A 23,418-nucleotide genomic window follows, 5' to 3' on the forward strand; every position below is an offset into this window, starting at 1 on the left:
TTTCACGGGGTGGGAGTGGACAAGATGTACCCTTGGATGAAAAGGAGATCTATTATACATCATTGTGTTCTTTATTTTTCTGAATTTAAATTCTACATTTTACTTCCTAAGTTCATCATCATATTTCTGGAAAAATAAGAACGTAAGAATTATTGCTTAAAAAGTCTAAAAATTTGGAAAATCTAATTCACTCCCCTCTTAGATTGTGTAATACGGTGAACTGACTTTTAAGAAATATTGCGGATAGCAAGAGTCGCCACCGACTTTTATTTTATCCAAATTAACAGAAAGGCTAAAAGAACAGGAAAAACCTTTTAAACAAAAACTGAGTTCGGAGGGTAATTTATGCAAAGGGAAGGTGTAAGGCACCCTTTGCATCCATGGTTTTCCATGGGCTCTTAATTGCTTTGCTCTTTTTAAAAACCAAAGGTTTAGAAATGTATAGAAGAAGAAACAAGGACTTTAGCTCGTAAATGAGCGTAGCCTTTTTGAAGGTTTGTGAAAAGTGTAAGAAAAAGATTTTAAACCAGAGCATGCAATTAAGGGCAAATTACCTGGTTAGATGAAAAGTGTTCTTTAGCCTTTCAGGGTGAAAGGGTCTATCCATACCATAAGAAGGCAGGAAGTCTTTCGTTTGGATGTTTACGGGTCATCGAGTTATCGTTCGCCATAAGACTGTCCCATGCCATAGAGGGGCAGGTAGTCTAAGGGAAGGATCAGAATAGCCATCTTCGTTAGGCAACCAGAGGATACCTCAGCACTTCGTAGGCAACTTCGAGGGACGGGGTCATATTTAGCGAATTGAAGGCAGCATCATTAGGGACTTATGACCTTGAGAATGAACTGAGGGCAACATTGCTGAGATATCCTCGTATTCGAGGGACAAGGCTATTCTGCAAAAAAACACAAGGCAACAGGCAACAAGCAACAAGAGGGGTACCATAAAAGGTGTGTGGGTGCATCAATCATGTGATTGTATTCAAATATATTATCTTGTAATTTAGGTGATTCTAGATTAATTACAGGCTTGCACTCCCTAGGATTACTAACCACACAATATTAAAACATAACAGTTTAAGTGCCTTCAAGGCCACACAATACAACCTCGAAGCAGTTACAAAAATATGGGGAAGGGAAAAAGAATCCAGTGGATCTGACTCAAGTAATAATATAAAATAAATGAGGTCAAGATTTAGGGTTACCGACTATTGAGCTTTGGCGGTTGGCCAACCCTGAAATTTGGGAAAAGAGAAAACAAATACGAAGGGGTGAGTGTATGGACAGTTCATTTGCCAAAAAGGTAAAAAATATAAATAAAAAGGAAGAATAATTAAATTAACTTAAAGGCAAAATAAAATAAGTTGAATCGAGACTTAGCTTTGATCTGATATGGTTGGTAGTCGGAGGTAGCCTCGAGGTTAACCTTGAAAAATGGACAAAAATAGGCAAAAAGAAGTGAGTGCAAAAGAGTTCATTGACTTTCGAGGTTTTAACCCTAATAACAAATTTTTAAGGCAAATAAACATTCAAATGAAAATAAAATCGGGACTTAGCTTCGTAATAGGCGTGGCGCATAATCGGATGAAACCCTGTCGCTAACCTGAAAAAATTGCACAAAGAAACAGAAAATTCTTAGTGTAGGTGTGATCTTCGTAAACCCTGATTAGGGTACGAATTAAACAAAATTAACGGAATAAATAATCGATTTAATTAATTATTGATTTTTCAACCTAATTAATTAAATCGGTGAAAAAACAGATTTCGATTAAATATCTAACCCTAATACAAATTTTTTATCAATTGATAAAAATATTAATAATTTATTAAATAAAAATAGCACTAATAATCAAATTAAAGTAATTAATAAATTATGGAAAAAATATTGGAAATAAATGATTTTAGAAAAAAATAGAATTTAAAGAAGTTTTAATTAAAAGGAAGATTTATTAAGTAAAACAAATTGTAAGAACAAGCATACACTCACAAATGAGTTTTTGATTCATGGCAAACATCACAAGCAACCAAATACAAAAGCATAAATGAATGACTCAAGACAATGGAAGATTATGAAGCTCAAATCACTCAGAAAATGGTATTGCATCTGTTAGGTCGACCAAGCAAAGCCCTAGGTCGACTCAAAACAAGAGCAAACTCAGCAAAACTGACAAGGTCACTGTTAGGTCGACCTACCCACACTCCCAGGTCGACCTAAACTGAAGGGATTTACACATGTCACTGTTAGGTCGACCTACCCACACTCCTAGGTCGACCTAAACTGAAGAAAAGTCACAAAAATGCATTTCAACTGACTTTAGGTCGACCTAAACCTTCAACTGGTCGACCTAACTGGAAACAACTGACTTTAGGTCGACCTAAACCTTCAACAGGTCAACCTAACTGACTTTAGGTCGACCTAAACCTTCAGCAGGTCAACCTAACAGATTTTAGGCCAACCTAACAGGTCAACCTAACTGGGACAATTTCAACTCTGCTTCTGTTAGGTCGACCTAAGCACTAAAGTAGGTCAACCTATTTGCTGAAAACTTCCCAAATTATGTGTTTTCTCTGCTCCAACATACCAGCAACTATATATATCATTTCATGTTAATTATTCATCAACACCAACAACTGAAAGATACACAAAGGCTTCTCATCTTCGTTCTTCATCATCTCCAACACAATTACACATAATCATTCTTGTGTTGAGGGTTAGTGATCAAGTTCGATAACGTCCATGGAACGGAATTGAAGATTCCTAGTGGGTGAAGATTTGTGGTGTTTTTGGTGAATAAAATCTGAGGGTTTTGTCCTCCAAGATAGGTGAATTTTAGGGGTTTTTATCAAGAAGCTTCATCAAGGATCCAGCTGAGTGTGAAGATTGAAGAACAAGTGTTCGAGCAATTCAAGACACTGCAGAAAGAGATCAAAGTGAAGCTCTTGGAAGACCTTAATCTGACTCAAGATTAAGGGGGAAGAAGATTCAAAGGATCGACAAATTTGGTTTATTGTTTATCGCTTTGTTATCTTCTTTGTATAAACTGCTTTCAACATTAATGGAAGATTTCCCAATTTCAGTTTGGAATTGGGGGCAGACGTAGTCGTAGCGAGGACGATCGACGAACTGCCTAAACAAATATTGTGTTCTTGTCGCTTTTATCTTTTCATTTACGTTCTGTTCATATTTGATTATAATTGCAAATTGATTAACGATTCGATTGTTAAAATTGTGAATTAAGAACTTGTATAAACGTCACAATTCATCACACATCGAATCACCATCAATTTGATCATTATCACCAAGTGTTTGTGTTTTTGCTTCTTTCACTATTACTGCATTGCAAATCAAAGTTTATCAAATCAGAAGTTAATCGATTTTCTAAAGTGAAACATATTGATTCGATAACATATCATCTCATCGTTAATCTCAATTATCTTGTGGTTTTGTCACATATACGATCCTTGCAATAACGGTCCAGAATAGACGCGAGTCGATTCAGAACCGCTTTCGCCTTAGTTCGAAATAATTCCGAAAAACTTTGTGAGATCTATTCACCCCCCCTCTAGATCCTTAGGCCAGCGTCTAACAAGTGGCATCAAGAGCTCTGGTTTATTCCGTGCTACGTGAAACACTTATTGGAAAGATGGCTTCCGGACCTAAAGGGGCTCACAATAGAGCTCCAGTTTTCAACGGTGAAAACTATGGCTATTGGAAGGATTGTATGTGTGTCCACATCAATGCAATTGATAGGAACATCTGGACAGCTATTGTCAATGGTCCCTTTCAGATCACCATGACAAATGCAGCTGGTGCAGTTGTTCCAAAACCAGAAAATACTTGGGATGCCGAAGATGAAAAGAGATATGGATACGATTGGAAAGCGAGAAACATTCTAATCTCAGCTCTAGGAGTTGATGAATACTATCGCGTTTCCCATTGTAGATCCGCTAAAGCTATGTGGGACACATTGCAAGTTGCCCACGAGGGAACGGATGATGTCAAACTAGCTAGAATCAATACGCTAACTCAAGAATTTGAACTCTTCCACATGGAAGATGGTGAATCCATCGAAAACATGCAGAAGAGATTCGTTCACTTGAAAAATCGTTTAAATTCTCTTGATAGACCTGTTTCCAATGCAGTTGCTACTAACAAAATCTTAAGATGTTTGAACAGGGAATGGCAACCCAAGGTTACAGCAATAAAGGAAGCAAATGATTTAAACACCTTAGACATCACCACTCTCTTTGGTAAACTAGAAGAACATGAACAACATCTTAAATGCCTTGACATGCATGAGAAAAGGGCAAAGAAAGAGAAGAACATGGAGAAAGAGGTAGATAAGAAGTCAATAGCTCTAAAAGCTTCAAGCTCCAAGACCTCAAGACAAGAGCTAGAGGATAGTGATACAAGTGATGATGAAGACTCCGATGATGAGGAAATGGAACTGTTTGTGCGAAGATACCACAAATACCTAAAGAAAAATGGAGCAAAACATTCTGACAAAGGGTTGATCAACTATAGAAAGCAATCAAACAAGTTCAAACAAGATGACAATAACAAAGGAAAAATCAAAGGTCCTTGCTTCAATTGTGGCAAAGTCGGTCACTACAAACCGGATTGTCCATACCTTGAGAAGGAGAAAGAGAAGAACTAAAGCAAAGGTCACAACAAATCTAGAAGAGCCTACATAGCATGGGAAAGTGATTCATCTAGTGAAGACTCATCAAGCGATGAAGAAGAATCGGCAAACTTATGTCTTACGGCTCATCAACACAAGAAAAAGAAACGTGTAAGTCATCTTAAACCTGAACTTGTAGATAAGGTATCTCATGCTCAATTAAAATTAGCCTTTGAAGAACTACATAGAGATGCAATTGAAGCTTTTAAACTTTTGGCCTCAAATAAGAAAAAATTTTCATATCTTGAATCAAAAGTTGAGAAGACCGAAAAGGACATGGAAGCTTTGAAACAATCTATGCTAGATATTCAAAAGGATAAAATTGAGGAAGATCCTACATCATGGTTTGGTTGTGAGACATGTCATATTTGGCAAAAAGAAGTGAGAGATCTAAAGGCCAAATTAGATAAGGCTCTACAACAAAAAATGACGTTTGCGGTTGATCCGAATAAGTTCAAAAGATCGTATACTCCTTTATATAGTAAATACACTTTTGTACCAAAAGTATCAACTAGCAAAACATCATATTCTCATCATATTACCTGTCACTATTGTTGCAAAAAGGGACATACCATTGAAAAATGCAAATTTAGGAGGATTTTAGTTCCTAAAGGAGTATTTCAATGGTTGCCTAAATGCAACAGTTTATGTACTCACCACCCAGGACCCAATGAAGATTGGGGACCTTCCACTATAAATTAATTTTGCAGGAAAAGTGTCTTGACATTGCCGAAAGGTTGTGGTTCCTTGATAGCGGATGTTCAAGACACATGACGGGAGACATATCACTCTTTGTTGAAGTTCCACGGAAAGAAAAAGGGGTATGTCACCTATGGAGACAACAATTCGGGGAGCTATACTTGGTAAAAGAAGTGTAGGTAACCCGTCTACCACAACTATACTGATGTGTTACTAAGTAGAAGGTCTTAAACAAAATCTCCTAAGTATTAGTCAATTGTGCGACAAAGACTTCAAAGTAACTTTTACAAATTTTGGCTGCACAATAGAACATATTAAGAAAAGAGAGATCATGTTTAATGGCACATGGGTAAACCACATTTATATGCTAAAACTTGGAAGAAGGCATTTTTTTTCTCTCAATCTAGTAAGGCATATAGGCATATAGGTTCTATCAATTCAGTTACTACTTATTGTTGAAGAGTCAGTTCATGTGTTCTTTTTGATGAATCTTATGCAAAATGTGTCGAGAAAGGTATATCTTTTGATAGTGCAGGCCCATCCACTGAAGAAATTGTCAAAGATAAGGAAGACGAAAGTGAAAGTGTTGCAAAGGAAGATGCTAAGAAAGAGAAAGATGAGTCTCATGATAGTGTTGAAAAAGAAAGCATCTCAAACAATGAAGAACTTCCTAAGGCCTGGACAAATGTAAAAGATCATCCAATCGACAACATAATAGGGGACATCTCAAAGGGCGTGACAACACGCTCCAAGATAAGTAACTTTTGTCATCATTTTGCTTTTGTTTCACAAGTTGAACCGAAAAACGTGAAGGACGCATTACTTGATGAGAATTGGCTAATTTCCATGCAAGAAGAATTAAACCAATTTAAACGGAATGATGTTTGGGACTTTGTCTCTCATCCGGGAGATCATCAAGTAATCGGTACTAGATGGGTTTTTCGTAACAAACTTGATGAAAACGGAGTTATCACTAGAAACAAAGCTAGATTAGTTGCTCAAGGTTACAATCAATAGGAAGGTATTGATTATGAAGAGACATACGCTCCTGTAGCACGTCTCGAAGCTATTCGCCTCTTACTTGCCTATGCTTGTTCAAAAGACTTCAAACTATTCCAAATGGATGATATTATATTTGGGTCGACTAATGCAAAACTTGTCAAAGAATTTTCTAAGCTTATGCAGAGTGAATTTGAGATGAGTCTCATGGAGCTGCTCAAAAGATTTGGAATGAGTGAAGCGAAGGAGATTGACACACCTATGGCAACAAATAATAACCTAGACAAAGATGAGAAAGATATCAATCTTGTCCAAAGGAATCTCACTTAAAAGCTGTCAAAAGAATTCTGCGATATCTACGTGGAACTCCTACATATGGCCTATGGTATCCGAAGGGAAATGAGTGTTATTTGGTAGGATTCTCCGACTCAGATTTTGCTGGCTGCAAATCCGATAGAAAGAGCACCAGTGGAACATGTCATCTATTCTCAAATTCATTGATAAGTTGGCATAGCAAGAAACAAGTATCGGTTGCATTATCTACTGCTGAGGCAGAATATGTAGTTGCTGGAAGCTGCTATGCGCAGATATTATGGCTCAAGCAACAACTTCTTGACTTTGGTATTAAGCTTGATCGTATACCTATCATGTGCGACAACACAAGTGCCATAAACTTGAAGAGCTAGAAGCAACTAGCTGACATCTTCACCAAGCCTCTTGCAACGGAGCAGTTCTTCAACATTCATAGGGAATTAGGGATATTAGATATCTCTAATTTGAGCTAAATGCGTTTGTTTTCTTAATTTTATTCCTTTACTTTATATATATTGATTATGCTCAAGCTAACATCTCTCTCAGTATGAAGGTAGTTCATCATCACATCAAGTATCATTCCACATTGACTAGAGGAATATACTTCATTCTACGAAATGATGACGAGATACCTATAATTGAGAAAGTGGTAACATGTTTGTTGTTCACTTCCAAAAATATCATTGATGCTATAATATGCTATCAATTAACATGTTTATAGTGACTTCTTATATGCTTCTCCACCTATCTCATTTACATGTATATGCTGTTCATCATTACTCATAACATATCATGTTTGGACATAAAAATAGTAGAATAAGCATACATCTAACATGTTTGGGCAAACGTTAGCGAGCATTGCATTATTTCATTTCATTGCATTGCATCTCATTTCTGTCATGTTATTATGTCTTTTATTACTTGAACTTAAGCTTGGTTTGTACCTTTAAATATGTTTGGATATTATGCTCTATTTCTTTACTATTGTGTTATGTAAGACATTGTTTTGTTTAGATTATTTTGTTATTCTCTTCTACTATTCTCCTGGTTTCTTTTGATGTTGTCAAAGGGGGAGATGAGTTGAGAGTACGGGGGAGCTTAGTACGGGGGAGCTTACGCATACAAGACCGGGGGAGCTTTCGTCATTTAATCAAATGTTTGCCATCATCAAAAAGGGGGAGTTTGTAAGAGCAAGCATACACTCACAAATGAATTTTTGATTCATGGCAAACATCACAAGCAACCAAATACAAAAGCATAAATGAATGACTCAAGACAATGGAAGATTATGAAGCTCAAATCACTCAGAAAATGGTATTGCATCTGTTAGGTCGACCAAGCAAAGCCCTAGGTCGACTCAAAACCAGAGCAAACTCAGCAAAACTGACAAGGTCACTGTTAGGTCGACCTACCCACACTCCCAGGTCGACCTAAACTGAAGGGATTTACACATGTCACTGTTAGGTCGACCTACCCACACTCCTAGGTCGACCTAAACTGAAGAAAAGTCACAAAAATGCATTTCAACTGACTTTAGGTCGACCTAAACCTTCAACAGGTCGACCTAACTGGAAACAACTGACTTTAGGTCGACCTAAACCTTCAACAGGTCAACCTAACTGACTTTAGGTCGACCTAAACCTTCAGCAGGTCAACCTAACAGATTTTAGGCCAACCTAACAGGTCAACCTAACTGGGACAATTTCAACTCTGCTTCTGTTAGGTCGACCTAAGCACTAAAGTAGGTCAACCTATTTGCTGAAAACTTCCCAAATTATGTGTTTTCTCTGCTCCAACATACCAGCAACTATATATATCATTTCATGTTAATTATTCATCAACACCAACAACTGAAAGATACACAAAGGCTTCTCATCTTCGTTCTTCATCATCTCCAACACAATTACACATAATCATTCTTGTGTTGAGGGTTAGTGATCGAGTTCGATAACGTCCATGGAACGGAATTGAAGATTCCTAGTGGGTGAAGATTTGTGGTGTTTTTGGTGAATAAAATCTGAGGGTTTTGTCCTCCAAGATAGGTGAATTTTGGGGGTTTTTATCAAGAAGTTTCATCAAGGATCCAGCTGAGTGTGAAGATTGAAGAACAAGTGTTCGAGAAATTCAAGACACTGCAGAAAGGGATCAAAGTGAAGCTCTTGGAAGACCTTAATCTGACTCAAGATTAAGGGGGGAGAAGATTCAAAGGATCGACAAATTTGGTTTATTGTTTATCGCTTTGTTATCTTCTTTGTATAAACTGCTTTCAACATTAATGGAAGATTTCCCAATTTCAGTTTGGAATTGGGGGCAGACGTAGTCGTAGCGAGGACGATCGACGAACTGCCTAAACAAATATCGTGTTCTTGTCGCTTTTATCTTTTCATTTACGTTCTGTTCATATTTGGTTATAATTGCAAATTGATCAACGATTCGAGTGTTAAAATTGTGAATTAAGAACTTGTATAAACATCACAATTCATCACACATCGAATCACCATCAATTTGATCATTATCACCAAGTGTGTGTGTTTTTGCTTCTTTCACTATTACTGCATTGCAAATCAAAGTTTATCAAATCAGAAGTTAATCGATTTTCTAAAGTGAAACATATTGATTCGATAACATATCATCTCATCGTTAATCTCAATTATCTTGTGCTTTTTGTCACATATACGATCCTTGCAATAACGGTCCGGAATAGACGCGAGTCGATTCAGAACCGCTTTCGCCTTAGTTCGAAATAATTCCGAAAAACTTTGTGAGATCTATTCACCCCCTCTAGATCCTTAGGCCAGCGTCTAACACAAATAACAATATATAAGAAAATAAATAAAACTAAATTACACAATTAAAAATAAAAAGGAAATTGGAACTTAGCTGTATATTCTGGTGTAGCGCATCCCTGGATATCCATGGTAGACTAGCGCTTCTTGGCCTCTTGATCTGGAGACTTGTCCATCCAACGGTGAGGCGCTGAGGGCACATGACGGATCTGCGCGTGTTGGATACACAGGATCTATAGGAGTCACTTGAGGGAAATAAAGCCAAAAATATATGGTCGAGAGTAGGATTCGATCCCCATCTCTTCCACACTAAAGCCTCATGACGCACTCCTTTACCACTGAAGCACTTTTCATATGTTGAAACTATAACGCACGCTACTCAAAATATGCAAAAACGAATTAAAAAAAAATTTAAAACACAAACTCGCGCCATGGGCTTCGTCTTCCTCGCTGGTATTATGAAGAAAAGGCAACGCTTTTGGCCACGGTTCTCACTCGTGGCCATAGCTTTTCGTCCCTAAACCTGCAAATAAACACGGATCGAAACACAACAAGAATCCAGATCACTTCAGAAGGGCCTCACGGTCCCAAATAACCTGTTAATTGGACCTAAAATTGGCTCTAACTTAAAATCCCCTTTTTGAAATACAAGAACCCTAACAATGGCAATTCGTCATGTCTGCATCAAAGCTTCAATTGAATGATTCAAATACGTTCTATGCATTCATACAAACATGTACATATCATCAAAACACATTTATGATGCATAATATTAAGAATTCGATTCTTGGAAAGAAAACGCAAACCGTGAGGTTTTGAGAGCAGTTCTGAGAGCGGCAACCTTAGGGAATAGATGGAAATCATTCACTGAAGCACCAGGAACGTGTTTGAATCTCCGAGACTCTTTGAATCCGGCTGCAATCGAGAAAACGATGTTGACTTTTTTGGAGAATTTTAAGGACTCAGTCAGGGTTCTATGTGCAGACCAAAAATCGTCCCTTTAAGTCTGAATCTCTTCCATATATATGTGTGATGGATTTAGGTTAACAATTTGGATCAGAATCAAGGTAAATGGAATGATTGAGATTTGATTTTCAATCATTCATAAATCCCTTTAAATTTGCTCAATCTTCTTCAATTACTTGCTTAGTTCACAAATACTCAATCCTTGATTGATTGTGATTGAGAAATCACGTTTATTGCACCTCCTTCTAATTATTTGATTTTTAGGTGATTTATTTTGATTTAATTTGAACTTAAATGGATGAAAATTCAAAATAAATAAAATAAATATTAGAAAAAAATATGGATGGGCCTAGAGGTCGTGGACCAGATTAGAAACACATTCCAAGCATAAAAATATAGGCCCATTTAGAAGAAAATCAATTTTGATCAATATTCACTTTATGCATTTTCTCAAAAATCACCCAACTTGTGCAAGTCATAACTCACTCAATATTTATCACATGAATATGATCTAGTACTTTTTGGAAAGCCCAAGATGTCCTCTACAAGCCACTTTGGAACATATTTCCCATTTGGAGATTTTATCTTGATGATATTGCTCCTGGCAAAAAACAGCTTTTTGCGATCTTCCGGAAGGACCTGTAATGTTTTGACTTATATCTCATATGCGGAAACCTTTCTTGACCTTGGGCCCAACATCACAGTTGTAGAGAATCGAATTTCCTTGAGAATGAGCTTTGGTTGGAGAATTTCTGAGAAAGTATGAGAGAGTTATGGCTGGTCAAAGTTTAGTTGATTTTCTCCTATGAAACCCTAATTTTGGATCTGTTATTTAGGAGAGAGACTGCATGCTTCTTTCTTGTGTATCCTTGAGTATTTGAAAGTCAGATGTATTGAAATATGAGTAAATGTAATGGGCAAATTTTGGGGTATGACAGATTGCATTATATACTTACAATTGGCATTAGAGCATACTAAAGTAACTTGCACCCTAATCTCGTAAATCTAATGCACTCCCTTCTTAGATTGCATGAGTATTGTTAATGGTGTTGGTACATCCAATATTAAAAGTTCTTGGAATGATGATGATGATGAAAAGAAAATGCTATTTCACAAGAAGGCTAACAACATGCTTCAACCAACCCTAGGTATGGAAGAATTCTTTCGTATATCTCATTGTAACACATCAAAAGAAATTTGGGATACTCTAGAAGTAACACGTGAAAAAATGGTAGAGGTAAAAAGATCTAAACTAAACACATTGTCACAAGAATAAGAAATGTTTAGAATGCAGCCGCATCAATTAATTCTTGATTTACAAAAGAGATCCGCTCACTTAACAAATTATTTGATGGCTCTCAGATAATATTTTACAAATGATGAATTGAATTTCAAGGTTCTTAGATCCTTTTCAAGGCATGACAACCAAAAGTAAAAGAAATATGAGAAAATAAAAATATATCTAAAATGTCTTTTGCGACATTGTTCAGTAAATTACAAGAACATGATATATATTTGAAAATTAGAGAAGCGTGAAAATCAAGAAAAGAATTCTAAAAATATTGCCTTAAAAACTATATTTAAATACCATCATAGTGATCAAGATGATGAATCTCAATCGATTAGTAATGAAGATGATTCTCTAATCAAGATATTTGAAAATTTATTAATGAAGGAAAAAACAAAAGAAATAAGTAAAAAAGAAGCACCAACAAAGCATATGTAACATGGGATGACAATGAAATAAGTCCATATTTAGATGAAGATCATGCAAACAAGGAATTGATGGCATCACATCATTCAAGTGATGAAGAAAATGAGGTTAGTGATTCTGAAATTGATGATAGACCTACAGCTGATGAATTACAAAATGCTTTTCATAAATTACATGAAGAATTTTCAAAACTTTCTAGATAATGCTCAAAACAAACGAAAATTATTTTAAATCTAAAAAGTGTGGCTAATGACACAAAAGTAGAGTTAGAAAAAGTCAAAAAGTCTACATGCAATAAATGTCAATATCTTAAATCCAAAATTGTTGAACTAAACTTGGTGCTCAAAAAACATTAAAAAGGTTAAATTGGTTTATAAAACATGTTAAGTAGTTAGAGAAATTCAAGTAATAAAAGTGAACTTGACTTTTCTAATTTTTATAAACCTACTACAATTAAAACTATCTTTGTAAAGGATACGAGAAAATTCAACAATAAGGAATCAAAGTAAGTACTTGTTGTAAATCATCATAAAAGATCTTATGTTAGAAATGACTTTTATGTCTATAAAAGAAATGGTGTTTTTAGACCTACTTGTTCTTAATGTAATACAAAAGGTCATACCCCTAAGGCTTGCTACATAAGAAGCTATGGTATTCCTTACATTGAGTATGCATGGGTGAGAAAGGGATCTAGTCCAAGAGGACCCAAAGAATATTAGGTACATAGAAAGTAGAATTAATTGTTTTATATGTACCTGAAAATCATATGCTAGTATTGTAAAATTCAATATTGATCTTTCAAGATACAAGACCATATAGTATGGCAGAATTAAAGCTTCGTTGTATTAAATATGATTTTAAAAAGATGGACATCAAATCATATATCATGAAGAAGATAATCTCTTTTACGTTTAATGTATCATTTCCTTTATATTATTATACCCCCTTTTAATTTTACTCCGTTATTTTTTATAATTTCAAAAGGGGGAAAGAGATATGGTTGTTTATGTTGTTTTTCACAATACCAAAGGCAAAAGAATAAATTGCAAAAGAAAGTGGGATTTATAGAGATAGGGGAGAAATCAAGTGTCAAGTGAAAACTTCTCGTCAATATATTTTGTCATCATCAAAATGGGGGAGATTGTGAAAATACTATGCATCAAGTATGATGTTTTGATGAAGACAAAATAATATCAAATTCAGGTGTCAAAAGAAAGAAAAAGCTTTTCAGCATAAAGTTCAAGACTATCTCAAAATGGTCTAATATGCACTCAGTTAATTAGATGACAATGAAGGAAATAGTATTTAATCATGATGATAAAAGGTTAAAGTCCAAGCTCATTCAAGTATCAATATTACCTAAGCCTTTGGATGTTGATTTTTTTGAATTGATCTTGTTACAAAGGTATTCGACTATAATTCATAGTATGTATATCCATAGATATTTAGAAAATCATTTATCAATTCATCTCAAATGTTTTTAAACATACATGCATCAATATCATGCATGGCACGTCTTTTGGAAAATTATTTTTTAGTTCTTACATCAATGTAATCGGTTACACTCTTTTGCAAATCGCTTATAAGTTCAAATTTGACTAGTTTTTGAAAAATAAACTAGGTGTAACCGGTTACACAATTTATGTAATCCATTACACTTTGGAACTTTGACAAATCAGTAAATTTCAGAATTGCATAATGCATTATTTCATCAACCATTGTTATTCTAAATCAATGCAAACCTTTATGAAACATCTACCAACGTATACAATTGATCCAAGATGTCTCATAAAATGCGTATAAAGCAATGGTCATTCAAAATTTAGATTTCACTTCGTTCACTCAAGTTTTTAAATTACAATTCAAAATCAGTTTTTCTCCATCCAAAATCTTAAAACTTTTTTCTACATAAATTGTCATATCCATGCAAAATGTTTCCAAGCATTTAAAGTTATTACATTTGAATTGTACATTTAAAAAGAAGATTAATTTTCTATTTTGGAATTTATTCAAGAGCAACTTCACATTCATATTTGTTAAGACTTGTATTTGATCACCAAGTGTATGGTGATCAAATAATTTAAAAGTTTCTTTTACAATTTGATTATAATACAATTTTACATAAGATCGAGATCATTTAGAATGGGTGACATTGCAAAATCATAATATTTTAAGATGAGCCATGATTTGTACCTATATCGTATTCATTTTAGTTTTAACTCGTGAGTTTCATCTCTATCCAACTCTTGATACGTGGTACTAAGCAACAAATATGATAACCCCCAAATTAAACACGTAACAATAACTTAACTATATTTTGATCTGCTTCCTGTTAGATATGGATGATTGGCCAACAAGTGTTTACATAAGGGGCAGTTTCTTGACCTTTCGCAGATAACAAACACAACAACATATAATTATAAATTTTCCTATGTATGATTTTAAAAAGATTAGTTCATATATCACTTTCTCCGACAAAACACATATGCATGAACTCTGGCTAAATTTTGAAGTTTCGAAGAGTATAGCGGAGTGGTTTACGAAACAGGATGAGCCAGATACATCAACTTCATTGTGTTGGATATACTGTTAGTGAACACAAAATATTAACTGTTTTCGATCATTATGAAATCCAAATTTGGCCAACGCAGCAATGGCTTATGGTACATTAATATATTTTGAAACAGCCAGTATAGTGGGCTACGACATCCCCGCAATTAAAGAACTACTGCTGCTTTATAGACTCATATATGTAAGTCCACTTGGTTGAACTATTTGCGTTTTGCGTTTCTATTTTTTCTTTTTAATAATAGTTGGTGTTCTATACGGACGGTATTAGATGATGATTAACAATAATACAAAATTTGATTTGGCAAGGTTTAATGGAAAGAATAATTTTGGATAATGATAAAGGATGATTAAGGGTTTGTGACTCAATAACATTTACAAAAAGCATTGCGTGGAGCAAAACCGACAGACATGACATACACAAATTAGTCGTAATTGCATGAGAAAGATGACGGATCCATATGTGTGTATCGAACAAAGTAATGTGTAATGAATTAGACCCAAGTTCTATAAGTTCATTATAATTAATAGTAGCGAGTCGTAATTCGTTAGAAGGATTTAGATAATAGAATTAGGTTATGCTTATGTTATAAATAGATGGTTGATGAATATAATGATTAATCAATGAAATGAATGAAAAAGTTAATTTTATAGTTGTTAGCATTTTTAGTATAGTTTCTCTCTATTTATAACATAAGCATAACCTAATTCTATTATCTAGATCATTCTAAAGGATGATGATCGACTCACTACTATTAATTATAATGGGTTTATAAAACTTGAGTCTAATTCATTACATAATGTATAAGGACCTAACATATCATAAGGCAGTTTGGGATAAACGACTACACATTCTGAAGATGCACAAAGAAAATGATTTGCAACATGTTCATACCTTTAACACCATAATTAGCGATTGAGTGAGGCCTTATATTAAAGTCGATGATAACAACAAGGAAATTATACTTTCGTGTTCGTTACCAGGTTCTCACAACCACTTCGAGACCATTTTTATATATGAAAAAGACATTATCACTCTAGAATTATACCTTCGATTTCTTTAATAGCTAAGGGTTAAATTATCAGATTTTACTATAAAAACAGCTGTTAATTAAGTTTTACCCTAAACCTAACTCACCTATAGCGGCTCCAAACTCGTGCACAATATTCTTTGGGATTGATTGCAAGACAGAAAAATCTTCAATGTTATGTGTTGTATGGTGTTCACTGCTATATATTTGATCAATAATAGCACATATTTAATAGTGTTTAAATGTAAAATGTTATTAAATGTATTACCCGAAAACATATAATAGCGCTTCTCTCACGGGCGCTATTATAAGTTAGAATAAATGAATAAAACAGAACGTTATTACAGGGGATAAAACAAATGAATAAAACCATATTCCTTCTGTCAAAATATCCCACGTTCTACATTCTGTAATCACAAAATATTTCCGCCTACGAAAATTCAGTGAAAAAGCTTGAGACCATCTTCAATTTTATTCTTTCAATTCCACCAACCGCCGTCGTACCCTAAAACCATCAACAGAGAGAAGGTTCCCTCTCCACCAACCGCCGTCGTGAATAGTCGTACTACGGCGACTCGCTACTAACAAAAGCTCACAATCATTCATAGCCCTCTGCCACCCATCGTATAAAGGAAAAAAGGTACGGTGTAAAATGGGTTTCTTTGCTCTATTTCTCTTCTTATCTGTTTCCATGAGATATACAAGAATTTTAGGGTTTATCAGCTTTTTTTTTACGTATCAGCTTTGTTGATGTTCTGCTATGTAAAATTGTCTTATTGGCATCCATGCTTGGCTAAAACATAATAGCAGCTGAAAGTAATATTGTATAAGTCTTGCAAATATGAAAAGAACAAAACAAGTACTAAAGAAAGATGTTATATGGAATGTCATGACTTCAACCATGACATCACGCCTGCAGAACTGAGGAAGAAAGATTCAGTTTGGTTTAAAACAGAGACAAAATATTCTATGAATATTGTGTAATCCTATGTGGCGCGTATTTAAAGGTCAAAGAATCAAGTCAGAATATTGAAGAATCAAATCTAAAGATTGAAGATTCAACGGTTTCTAATTTAGGAGATAAATTAGGAAACTTATGATTAAAGACCTTATTTGTAGCAGAATATTTTCTGCATATTTGTAACAGCCAGAGTGCTGCGATTTGTAAGCCCAAGTCCAACTGGGATCAGGTTATAAAAAGAAACATTTGTAACCTAATTTTGTGTGCTAACATCCCGAGCTTTAAAGATGTAGTTTCTAGGGTTAGCCGTGTAGGTGAACCACCCAGAGTGTGGGATGGTCACTGATTTGTGCCTCGAAGCCTGTAGGTAAGAGGTTTGTTTTACTCACTCAGAAGTTGTGAAGCAATGAGTGGAGTTGTGTTCTTGGAGGAAGCTTTGAAGCAACTCTAAGTTATGTTTATTTGTGTGTTTATATTGTGTGGAAATTAGGTCGTCGATGCAGTGGCTGAGTTGTTGACTGCTAGACATCATTGCCATGATTGGGAGTGGAATGGAGATATTCCATATCTAGGGAGAACCTAGGTAGAGGGGTCATTGGGTAGTGATTAAGTAAGGAGTTGTAAACTGGGAGTTTAGCTCTGAATTGATACTGCTAATAGTGGACTTCATCCCTGGCTTGGTATGCCCCCAGAGTAGGTTAATTAGAACCGAACTGGGTGAACAATTCTGTGTGTTGTTTATGTTTTTGCATTGTTTATTTGTTTGTTCAGTTTGGATGTCTTAACATCGTGCATGACATCAGTGTTTGGTTTAATGAATGTGCTGTCACAAAACCTTTGCAAAACAGAGTTATTTGTGTTAACTGAACTAATATGATCCCGGCACTCATGGACTTCTGAATGCAAGAAGTAATCAAAATATTGGGGGATCTGTATGTACTGCCTCAGCTAAGCTGATGACAGAAAAGGTGTCGTAACCTTGCGTATGACATTCCGAGTCTGTTCTACCAGAAATTTCAAGCTCTTTTTATGAGATATACAAGAATTATATGCTCTTCATACAATATCAATGTTTTTCCCATTAATTGAAATCATAAAATTGGTCTTTTCTTCTTTTTTCTATATAGTCATAATCATGACGGTTGATAACATTTTTTTTTTTAAATCATTTGTGGATTCATTGTTTTAGGAATTTACTACTAAAATGGTTACATGTTCAATTAAATGCCTCGTAGAAACACGGTGTTAATTATGTAAAATGGTCGTGTTCTTGTTTCATTGGTGTAGCTTAAGAAAGAAAATTTATGGTTGATAGCAGTGGAGCGAAGTCGTACGTAGTAAAAAATTCATTGATCCATCAAGTAGAGTTATTGGTTTGACGTTGAATCCTCATCTTGTTCAGAACAGGGCCCTTCATTTAATAAGTTTGTCTTAAATTCTTACTGCTTTATGTTTTGTCTAATTCTTTTTAATTTACATTGTTGTTGAATATGATTTGGAGATTGTGGCCTAACTAGTTTAACATTGTTTGTTAAAACCCTATAGGACAGTGTATGAACAAGTCAGTGGCATGAAGATTCAAAGATGCTAAATGTTTTTCAATGTTTCTTGTTTAAGAGTAATAATAATGATACTACTGCATAATCAAGTGGAAACTTTAAGTCACTTTAAAATTACTCACATATTACAATTTATAATATATTGCATCTGATATAATGAGAAGTAAAAACTGATCCTGTAGCTGATGAAAATCCAACATACATGCTATTGTTAAGAATTGGAGAAAGATCTTTGGTAAATGGCATCAAAGGTAGTTTTGGTTTATCAACATCAATGGGAGCTAAAGTAACATCAATCTTCTTTTTTTCACCATCATATTCAATCCATACCTACATAGGATAGCCACAGATAAGGGTCAAATTCTTGAGTTGACCATTATTATCATAATATCTTGCAAGAGTTGAATTAATTGATTTCAAATCATTGATATCAATACCAACATGGTTATCATTGATATCACCAAACTCACTATTACAAATAGTATCAAATTCAACACCAAAACTCTGGTTGATATTGTTTCCATGGTTGGACTTGTCAAAGAGACCGAAGTACTGACTTGGTAGTGAATTTCGCAACCCTTTTGTTGGAGAAACAATCTGATAGAAAATCACGTTTGGGGTACGCTCGTCTTGAAGGAGAAATGGTTAAGTATGTGTATAAACTTTTTGTAGAATATGATAAATATATTTTTAACTATTAATTTGTCAATATGTATGTAGAAACAAAAGTCAAATGAAGAGAGAATACCCCGTTTTCAGTTGTGGAAAGCTGCCCATGTGAATAAGGATGGAGATATTGACAATGATAATGTTCAAAAAATTATGGATAAATTTGTAAGTCAAATATTTTTTTTCTTTTGGTAATGATACATGGAAACAAGTACTCCAATATTGTGGGTCATTCATATACCACATTATTTCTAAACTCTTTTTCATAAGATGATGGTTAATAAGTTTTTCTTGCTTATCAACGCCAGGAGTCATTAACACAATCTTTAACTGAAGAAGAGAAAGGAGAAGACTTTACTCGTAACAACATATTATTTCAGGTATTAGATCTTCCAGAGTACTATGGGCGTGTGAGGAGGGATGGTTTTGGAGTAAGTTCTAAAGACATATTTCCACGTCAAGCTCTGCCTACATAAGAATACATTGATAAAATTTATCTCATGTTCAATACATTCACTAAGAGATTGAAGACACTAGAGAGTGAGAAACTAGAGAGATAGAAAAGAAAGAGAGGCCACAAGATGATGAAATATTAGAGAGACATGAATCTGAAACGTGGTTGAGAGGCAACAGGCCAAAGAAGTGGGAAGAATGCAATCAATAGATGAAATTCTAGAGAGCCAACATACTGAAGTGGGAGGGAGGCGATCACTTGATAAAGTTGTAGAGACATGACATCCTAGTGACAATGATTCTTGCAACCGTGGTGTAGTTAACAACATTCCGAAGGTAAACATTTTTTTTATTAAACTCTATATTCTAATTAATTGTTTTATCTTAATTATACTAATTTTTTTTATAATTCATTAATGGTTTAGGGCATCTCTTCTATCAATATATATCTATCATCTCCAATATATGTCAACTATATCTTCATCTTGAAGCCTCTTGGTATAAGTACATTGATGTAACTGTCTGTGTGTATAAATGAAAATGTTTCTTCGTCATTTTAATTTTGTATCTTGACTTATATGATTACTGATATTTAAAATTGTTATTTTTCATTTCAAGGTACTTTTATGAAAAGTTCATTACTCCGAATGTAACACCCCAAATCTACCCTACAATTTAATAGGAAAATCAGAGTGCAAAATCTCAAAAACAATAACATATTTGAGGCGTCACATTTATCAACTTAAACAAAATCTCATGAAAGCTCATATATAAAGATACATAACACGTATAATGGAGGAACTCATACATCATTAGTCATTCAAATCCAAACAACTTTATAACATCGCAGCGAAATTCAAAAAAACAACATAAATTCAAGTCATAACATCTTTGCCAACATGGCAACAATTAATCCAACATGTCTCAATCAAAGGGAACAACGCGAATATCCCCCCGAGTGCTACGTATCAGAGCATAGACACACCGAATCGAACTAATAGGTAAACGTCTACTCCACGTCGTTACCTGCACGTTACCAACAAAGGGTAACATTCAAACAGAAGGGGTGAGGTATCAAACAGTATAAAGGAACATATGATAATATTCAAAGCAATTTCAAATGCAATACAAATGTGACTCGACTTATGCAAATGCATGTGGTACCATTTGGAGTAAAACTCACATCATCTCAAAATTGCCATTGGGCACATCGTCGCTATTTGCCATTAAGGCCGTCGTCGCCTTTGCCATTAAGGCTCCGTCTCTTTATGCAATGAATGTGACTCAATGAATGTGACATCCACACAAATACAACATTCACAATCATGTAACTATGTTGTATCATCATACCACAATACTTCACTTCACAACAACAATTACAACATCAAATGATACAATTCAAGAAAAGGATTCAAAAAGGATTTTCAAAGGTTTTCAGATCATATCCATTAGAAAGACATGAATTAAAGTTTCACAGAGGTTCAAAAGGCACTTAAAAAGGAGTTACGGATCAAAAGTTACATCATCTCAAAGTTTGAACAAGTTTTACATAACAGGGTCCGCTCAGCGACCCTCAAGCGCACTTATTGAATTCAATCTTCAATAACCCCGCTTGAAGTGGCTAAAAACAGTAACTTTCAGTCTTCGTGTCTCCGCTTAGCGGACCAACTCCGCTTAGCGAGCTCCTGCATTTTCAAATTTTCACCAAGCATCCGCTTAGCAAGCTAGGGTCTACTTAGCAGAAGTGCGATTATGCAGAAAAATCACAGACGTGACAGACCTGCATAACCTCGCTCCCACCACCCAAAACCATCATCAATCAGCAATTAAAGGCATACAATAGTATCAGCTAATATCATTCATCAACATTCATCATTAAAAACATGATTTCAACCACAAATTCCTAAAAATCCAACATGAACCCTAAGATTCTATAACACATATTCATGGATAACAACATACAATCAAAAGCCCACCCTAAACATCATCATACAACCATTTATCATGAAAGAATATCACCCTTACCTTGGGTTTTTGATTGAAGCCAATTCTATCTTCAAGACCTAGCTTCTCCTCTCCTCTTCTCTTCTCTCTTCTCTTCTTTCACAATCTTTCCAAATGAGATTTAATCCTCAATAACCTTCAATTTTATTGTTTTGTTAAATCCTCACTAAACCTCAAATTACTAATGGGCTCTATTTAGCCCCTCTCAATTAATAATACCGACTTAGGCCCAATAGCTCATAACATTTACTAACTTATGCTATTTACTAATAATATTCAATAAATAACACAAAATCACTTAAACACATAATCAATTAAATAAATATCATATCACACAATTAAATAAAATACGGAAATAAAAACGGTCGTTACAACTCTCCCCCACTTAGAATATTTTCGTCCTCGAAAATTACCTTAATCAAATAACTCAGGATACGACTCTCGCATCTTGCTTTCCAACTCCCACGTCAAACTCTCTCCGGTAGCTCTCGAACAAACTACCTTCACCAAAGAAATCTCCTTGCCTCTAAGCGTCTTCATCTCGCGATCCTAAATCCTTATCGGCATAGTCCCCACCGTGAGATTATCCCGTACTTGCACATCATCCATATGGATCACATGCGAAGGATCAGAAATATACTTCCGAAGTTGTGGCACATGAAACACATCGTGCAAATTTGAAAGATTCGACGGTAACGCCACTCTATACGCCACATTCCCAACCCTCTTCGAAATCTGATACGGTCTAATAAAACGAGGAGTGAGCTTCTTAGACTTCAATGCTCTCCCCACACCGGTCACCGGCGTGACTCTCAAAAATACATGATCACCCGCTTGAAATTCCAAATCTTTCATTCTCTTGTCTTGATAACTCTTCTGCCTACTCTGAGAAGTATTCATCTTCTCTCGAATCAACTTAAATTTCTTGATAGTCTATCGAACAATCTCAGGTCCAAGTACTACAGTCTCACCAGATTCATGCCAACACAACAGAGTCCTACACCTCCGACCATACAATGATTCAAAAGGCGTCATTCCAATACTAGAATGGTAACTATTATTGTATGTGAACTCGATCAATGGAAGATAAGTATCCCACGTACCTCCCTGCTCAAGAACACAAGCCCTCAACAAATCCTCTAAAGACTGAATCATTCTCTCCGTCTGACCATCTGTCTGAGGATGATATGCGGAACTTAACCTCAACTTAGAACCTAATGCTCCTTACAAACTCTTCCAAAAATCTGAAGTGAACCTCGGATCTCTATCTGAAACAATACACAAAGGAACACCATGCAGCTTAACAATCACACTGGTATAAATTTCTGCCAACTTAGAAACCGGATATGTGATGTTAAGAGGTACAAAATGAGCCGACTTCCTAAGCCTATCAACGATCACCCAAATCAAGTCATGACCTCTCATGGTAGTCTGTAAACTTGTCACAAAATCCATTGAAATGTTATCCCATTTCCATTCTGGAACTTCTAACGGTAGCATTAACCCTGCAGACTTCTGATGTTCAACTTTCAACTTCTGACAATTCAAACATGCGTACACCAACTGAGCTATGTCACGCTTCATTCCAGGCCACCAAAACAAATTCTTTAAATCTTGGTACATCTTAGTAGCTCCTGGATGAATACTCAAATTACTTCTGTGACCTTCCTCAAGAATCGCTCTTTTCAAATCCACGTCATCGGGAATACAAATCCGATTACGAAATCTCAACACACCTTACGCATCCAACTTAACATCATTATTCTCAACTTGATCGATTCCAACCATCGAATCTACCAATTTCACATCTAGCTTCTGAGTTTCCTTGATACTATCCAGAAAATCATTGTTAATCTTCAACATACCCAATCTAACACTCTTAGGTGTCACTTCACATACCAAACTCATATCTCTGAATTTCTCAATCAATTCCAATTCCTTAGCCATCATCGCTGATATATGCAAAGTCTTTCGGCTTAAAGCATCAGCCACAACATTAGCTTTTCCTGGATGATAAT

At 35.2% G+C, this 23,418-nt stretch overlaps 1 long non-coding RNA gene across 1 annotated transcript; it reads left to right on the forward strand.

Moving 5' to 3' along the window:
• The first annotated feature begins 17,905 nt into the window (after positions 1–17,905).
• LOC131633836 (uncharacterized) lies at positions 17,906–20,035 on the forward strand. The gene is made up of 4 exons (XR_009293415.1): positions 17,906–18,918; positions 18,995–19,108; positions 19,252–19,732; positions 19,822–20,035. It is a non-coding gene; the product is annotated as an uncharacterized LOC131633836 (long non-coding RNA).
• The last annotated feature ends 3,383 nt before the right edge of the window (positions 20,036–23,418 follow it).

This window comes from Vicia villosa, unplaced genomic scaffold (genome assembly GCF_029867415.1).
Source record: "Vicia villosa cultivar HV-30 ecotype Madison, WI unplaced genomic scaffold, Vvil1.0 ctg.001179F_1_1_2_unsc, whole genome shotgun sequence".
In the NCBI taxonomy this organism is placed as follows: Eukaryota; Viridiplantae; Streptophyta; class Magnoliopsida; order Fabales; family Fabaceae; genus Vicia; species Vicia villosa.